The sequence below is a fragment of the Alnus glutinosa genome, chromosome 5 (genome assembly GCF_958979055.1).
Source record: "Alnus glutinosa chromosome 5, dhAlnGlut1.1, whole genome shotgun sequence".
NCBI lineage: Eukaryota > Viridiplantae > Streptophyta > Magnoliopsida > Fagales > Betulaceae > Alnus > Alnus glutinosa.
Genome location: NC_084890.1, coordinates 8614076 through 8621089, shown reverse-complemented (window position 1 = coordinate 8621089; position 7014 = coordinate 8614076). Strand labels below are relative to the sequence as shown.

Genomic DNA, 7014 nt, shown 5'->3' with positions numbered 1-7014 from the left:
TCTTGAGGGACCAGTGGAGAAACGTAGATCTAAAAACATGAAGATGAATACTACTGTGGCTCTTCTAGAACTCCACTGGAGACATAAGGATGACGGCCGATACCCAAAACCGATGCTAAAACATGAAGCCTTCCTGTTAAAACACAAGGAAAAAGAAAAAGAAAAACAAAACAAAAACCACAACTCCTCTACCCATAAGGATAAGGAGAACAAAACCTCTTAGACGAGTCCGGGAGGAACATACTCCCTACCCTAATTGCAGGGAAAAGAAAGCCAACACTCCAATGGTAATACCACGGAGGGGCAAAAAGCCTCCTAGGGAGCTAGAGGATCAAAAGACTGGGAGAAGGGAAGCAAAACCTCCCTCCTCGGCAAAAAATACTATTCACCAAAGACTTTCTCTCTCTAAAATACCTCTTTTCTTTTTCTTATTACGTAGGAATTTGAATTCTAAAGCAAAGCAACTGTGAAAGTAACAGATTGTTATCATTAAAAGTTTGACAAAAAAAAATTAAAAAAATGAAAAGAAGAAGAAGAAGAAGATAATAATAATAATAATATAATACAAATTATTATCACCAACCTTTGTCAGAAAGCCTACTAACGAGAGAGGTGAGGGTCCCATGTTAGACTGGTCCTGGATCAAGAAGGGTAAAATTGCCATTGTAAGTAAATCCATGGAAACCAAAAAGCTCAACTGTCCTCTTTATTTTCATTTTTAGATGACTTTCTTGATCAGCCAACAAAACTACAACTAACATGATAGAATGCATACCATCTCATGCAACCTTTGTTGAGTTAGCCAACAAAACTACAACTAACATGATAAAATGCATACCATCTCATGCAACCTTTGTTGAGTTAGTAAATGGGCATCATGGATTGATGCAATTGAGTTCAGTTGTCCCTACATGCAACAACAACAAAAAAGAGCCCAATTTAGGTATTGCTTTTATATAGACAAAATAAAATAATATCCGAAAAATTGATTACCAGCCATTGCATGTTATGTTGTTGCTGTAATATTCATCACAACTTGAAACTATTGAGTTTAATTGTCCCTATGAGAAGCAAAGATAGGTAAAAGAAGTTAAATTGTTAGAAATACTTAACTATGGTTCTCAGGTGAAACTCCATCATAATAGATATGTATTAATAAGAAGAATCTTACCATTCCCTGCATGATTTATTGAGTGCCAAAATAGCCATCAAAGGCAGTAGGCCTTAAGTTCAATTATTCCTATAATAAATATATGGAAAAAAAAATGAAAAAATTAAACCCTAAATGCTAGGTAGAAGTCATAGTGAAATGAGAAGTGTTGAAAAACAAGAATATATATTTTCTTGTTGCATGCAAAATGGTAGTTATTAAACCACATTATACCATGTCTTGCATTGCCTCTTGCGATTCATATATAAGACACATCAAGCACATGCGCTCGTAAATTCGCGTGTCCCTACAACAAGTACAGAACCACATCAAGATGCATGTCCCTTTAAAATATAACACCAGAACCTGCATTTCTTTAGAGAATAAAATAAGCAACTCTAAACAATGAACGTACATTACGAACCATTTGTTGCCAGTTGTCATGGATTCCAATTGATATGACCTCTGGCTCTACATGTACCTAAAATTACACACAAGCTAGACCTGCTCAAATAAAAAATGCATCTACAAAAGTTCATAATAAAGTTTCAAGGTTAGATTAATAACCACCAAAAACTAAACAAACCTGTCGTTTTTTGGATGCACTGTTTTTTTTTTTTATTTGTCTTGCTAGAGCTGTTACTTTGGTTCACTTCTTCAACTCCTTGAGGACCACGAATTGATGGTGAGCTTGGTTCTATTACGCTCTGAATTGAGTTATTTACACTCTCACACTTTCTCAAACCTTCTTCGAGTGCCTTCAACGCAATATTATAACTCTCTGGGGATAAAGACGCTTCATCACCCAACTTAAAGGCCCGTTGACATAAATCATTGTAGCATTGAACCCTACACTCAACAACAACTGAAACTTCCCTTGTAAGTGTGTCCCTCTCTCTTTGATCCTTTGGAGGAAGTAAAAAGGCTAGAAAGTATGGTATGATTTGAATATAATCAGCTAGGTTTCGAGGGGGTTGTCTGCAGTGTTTCTTCTGACCTGGACATGTCCAGCGTTGCATGCAGATTAATTGCATTCTGAAAATTAATCTGTCCACCTTTTCAAGCCAAGCACGGTGGTGACTGGGGTTAATTTAGGACGATCGATCTACTGCTTGGGTGTTGTCGGTGGCGGCGTGTGTCCCACACACACTGTTGTCTGGCGAAGACAACCTCTGCCTCACTGCTGTCGGCTTGAATTGGCTGTTTTTCTGTCTGTTGTGTTTGTGTATTCCCTTTATTTTTTCAGTATAGTCTACCTTTGTAGTGCCAAATTTTTATTAAAATATTTGTTGGCTTGTTGCTAGATCGGCCCTTTTTTATTTAGAGTGTGAACATTATTGTAAAGAGAGGTCCAATTGCTATTCTTGTAAGATTTGTATTTTTGCCTAAACAGCTGTTTTTTAAGTCAGAACTTTTTGACTTAGAGTATAGGAGTCTTGTATCTCTTTTTTCAAATTGTAAACCTTCGAACTTTTCCAATAATATATAATAGCACATGCTATAATGTTGGAAAAAAATTGCATTCTGAAAATCAAATAAACGAAGTAATATAATGCAAAGAGACAAAATCATCTGTAGAACACATTAAACATGACTTTAATAAATGAAAATTTTTTACACGTAACTTTCAAGTACAGCTTACCTTATGATGTCATGAAAATTACCATTAATATATCATATTAAATAGATTAACCTGTGTCCAAAAGCAGTTAATTTGTGGTTGGGTTCTAAAAATCTTTACATTTACTTTTTGGAAATGAATTATCAGTCTTAATGGTTGACCTAATTTATAAATCGTTTTTTTTTTTTTTTTTGTATCAAAGTAAATTTAGAAGTCTTTGTACGTGGTTGGCCTAATTTATAAATCGTTCTCTGGAGTCCAATTCCGTTAAAAAGTTTTACTGATTCTGTTAGGTGTCACGTCAAATCCAATAAAATGACAATACATGGCATTCTTAATAAAAAAAATATAAACATATTAAAAATTAAATGCAAAATCAGTCCGTATAATTGACCTAAATTACAAATTGCTCACTGTGGTATAAAAATAATTTAGAGATCATCATGGTAAGCAAAAATAACAATTTAGTCCCTAGTCAAAACACTTGACAGATTCCGTTAGTGTCCATGTCGGCACCAATAAAATGATGACATATATCACTCTTAGTAAAAAAAAAAATGAAAAATTTGTTCATGTGGTTTACCTGATTTACAATTAACTCTCTAGTATCAAAATGAACTCAAAGGTCCCTGTGGTATGCCAAAAATATAAATCAGTCCCTCCAGTCCAATTCCGTTGAAACATTTGATGGATTTCATTAGTGTACCATGTCAGTGCCAATAAAATTATGACAAGTGTTACTGTTAATAAATATATATAAAAAAATATATACAACTAAAAAGTTAAAGAAATTAAAAACTAAAATATTATATCCGATAGAGGAGGCGAATTCACATATAATGAATTTAAAGAATTTTGTGAAGCAAATGTAATTCGTCGTCCTTTAACGGTTTCGAGATCGTCACAACAAAATGATGTTGTGGAAAGAAAGAATAGGACAATTCTCAATATGGCTTGAAGCATGTTGAAGACAAAGAGAATGCCTAAAGAATTTTGGGCGGAAGCTGTTGATTGTGTTGTATATTTATCAAACTGTTATCCTACAAAAAGCCTATGGAGCAAAACACCACAAGAAACATGGAGCGGAAGAAAGCCAAGTGTTTCTCATTTGCGAGTTTTTGGAAGCATTGGATATACACACGTACCGGATCAAGAACGGTCCAAGCTTGATGATAAAAGTAAGAGGTACATTTTCATTGACTATGACTCAAGTTCTAAAGGCTACAAGCTTTACAATCCGAATTCTGGCAAAATTGTGATTAGTAGAAATGTAGAGTTTGATGAAGAAGATTTTTGGGATTGGAGTACTCAAGATGAAGAAAAATATGATTTTCCTTTTCTTGAAGAAGAAGAAGAGTCAAGAAACGAAGAGGTCACTACACCTTCTCCATCACCAACAAATTCTAGTACAGCGTCATCGTCATCTTCGCGAGGAGCTTCTTGTGAAATGCCACCACATATGAGAAGTCTCCAAGAACTCTATGAGGTAATAGAGAATTTAAATGATGATCTAACTCTTTATTGTTATTTTGCGAATTGTGAACTAATAGGTTTTAAAGAAGTGGTGAAAGATGAAAAATAGAAAAATGCCATGGATGGGGAAATCAAAGCAATTGAAAAGAACAACGCATGGGAGTTGACAACTATTCCAAAAGAACAAAAACCCATTGGAGTGAAGTGGGTGTTCAAGGCGAAGAAGAATGCTAAAGGAGAAATCGGAAGATAGAAAGTAAGGTTGGTTGTCAAGGGATATAGTCAAAGACCTAGCATTGATTATGGTGAAGTTTTTGATCCAGTACATGATCGGAGCAAACACATCGACACAAGATATCATTTTATTAGAGATTGTATTGTAAAAAAGGAGGTACAACTCAAATTTTTGAAGACTCATGATCAAGTTATGGATATTTTTACAAAACCCCTAAAGAATGAGATTTTTAGCAAGCTATGAGCATTACTTGGAGTCACTTGAAATTAAGTTTAAAAGGGGGTGTTGAATAATAAACTTAATTTTAATAACATTTATTTGAGTCTTTTATTATTCTTGTAAGTTATTAAGAAGTGACTTGAAGAGGTTATGTCTTTTGGGTTTTCAAGAGTTATTTTACATAGGAGTTACATGAGAGTTATTTGAGATGTAAATAAATGGAATTAATGTGAAGAACTTAGAAGGGTCATTTGTATCATATAAATACTCATGTAAGCAAGTTATTTTTAATTAAGTAGAATAAAAGAATACAAAGTCCTTTATTAATTTATTATCTCTTTTTTTTTTTTTTTTTTTCTCTCTTAGTATATGTTCTTAGTATATGTGTGGTTTCCAATTTCCAACAAAGAGAAGATATCATGATGAAAACATGTCATCTCCTTCACCCTCAGCCTCGACTCCCAACCCCTCACAAAGCAGCACTGCCAAGACGTTTGATCTCTCGGTCCCACTCAATCACCTCCTTTTAACATATCTCAGGGATTTGATCCTCATCCTCCATCCCGGGACCCACTCTTATCTGGCGGCTTTGGAATGATACAAGTCCACATTGGACAAGGAGGAAACGCCAGTTCCCGTCTCTTTACGATAGACGTACAACTGTAGCATTATCCTCTATACGTGGCTTACTGCATGCTGCTTCGTTTTGGTGGTACTGCGTCTGGCTGCATCTTCTGGAGCACTGTGATGGGCATTCTGATCAGCATTTTATTTATCGAATAGGATTGCTTACGGTTGCTCTTAAGACTTCCAGGTTCATATCGCCCCTGAAAAACATGAACATTTTGTCAAACTATGCGAAAATTTCCTTAGTTATGTATATTATCATAGCAGAAGAAGAAACTTACACTGTCCAGCCGTGGCCAAGACTAGGGAAGCTTAGTGGCCATGGCCATCAATACCGGCCGGGCACAAAACAAAGAGAGAGAGAGAGAGATTTGGTTAAAGTTGGCTAGTTAGTGTGTTCGCTTCTTGGCCAAGACTGGGGAAGCTTAGTGGGACTCATTCTGGTTCCACCACTAAATACCAATGCCACCTTTCCGGAATTCTTTTTTCCAATTGCTTCCCTTTCAATGCTTAGTGGGACTCGGGTATGATGTAGGGCACGATAATGGTTCGCGAGAACTCTTTCTTCACTGGAACTTTTTTCCAACAACTGCTGTTTCTTCACTGGCACTTCTTGTGCTTGTTTTGGTAGCGTGAAGAATGGTGTGAGATGATCTGTGAAACTTTCTTCGGACCGAATTGAACCATTGTTTCGATATCGCAATCCTCGTATCTTGTCTCTAGTCTGTTGATGGAGCTTGTTTGGTTTGATATCTTCTTGGCTCAACAACTTCAGAAATGGTCGCGTGTAGGTAGTGTATATGCGCACCATGTTTGCTTTGTGTGTGTGTGTGTGGGAGAGAGAGAGAGAGAGGATTCAATCTGAGAACGTGGCAGGATGAATTTCTCTGCCCATTAACATTCCTCGATCTATTCACACCTGTTATACCCTACCAAAACAGAGGTATGTATTTAGTGCTTGCAATCTCTACCTAGGTTCCAACCTGAAAATCTGGAGCATAACAAAATCTATCTGGTCCCAGTATTCGGTGACACCGGCCTCTGACTCGAACCTCTGGAAGGGTTCTTGATCATTCTGGCCCCAGCATTGGGCTTTTGGTTGCATGGTTGCCAGACCTTACAATTGTGTCAACCTTACAATGTTGACACAATGACATGTGTATTTCATAGACTTTTAGGTGGCGAAAGATGTCTGAGAACAGTTCAGTCGTCGGTGATATTGGCCACTGTTCTAGCTAGGCATCTTTTTTGTAGTATTTTGTACGTTTGTGCATAGGTTTTGTGAAGGAACATACTGCAAATCATTCTAACAAAGGATTGTTATATCATTGGTCTCTAAAATGTCATAATTACAAATCATTTTTTATGGTTTAAAAAATTAATGTGAGATTTTTGTAGTAAACTATAATTATATATCGATCCCTAGAGTCAAATTCCGTTAAAATTTTTGACAAATTTTGTTAAATGTCACGTCAGCGCCACATCAAACCAATAAAATGGCGACACATTTCCATCTTAATAAAAAAAATATAAACTTACTAAAAAATAAATAAATAAACTTATTGTTTTTTAAAAACTTACATCTTAATATAAACTTACATCAAACCACGGCCCGGGCCACCCCTAAAAGGTCTAAGGGCCACTGGGGGTGGCTGCGTGCCACCTCCGGCAGCCGCCCCTTCTAATTTT

The 7014-nt window shown here is 36.1% G+C and overlaps 1 long non-coding RNA gene across 1 annotated transcript; it reads right to left on the bottom strand.

The window, feature by feature from the left end:
* Window positions 1-840: 840 nt before the first annotated feature.
* LOC133868096 (uncharacterized) lies at window positions 841-1602 on the bottom strand. Its single transcript, XR_009900287.1, has 5 exons — window positions 1575-1602; window positions 1385-1457; window positions 1172-1240; window positions 994-1061; window positions 841-907 (listed from the first exon to the last, which is right to left on the bottom strand). It is a non-coding gene; the product is annotated as an uncharacterized LOC133868096 (long non-coding RNA).
* Window positions 1603-7014: the final 5412 nt, after the last annotated feature.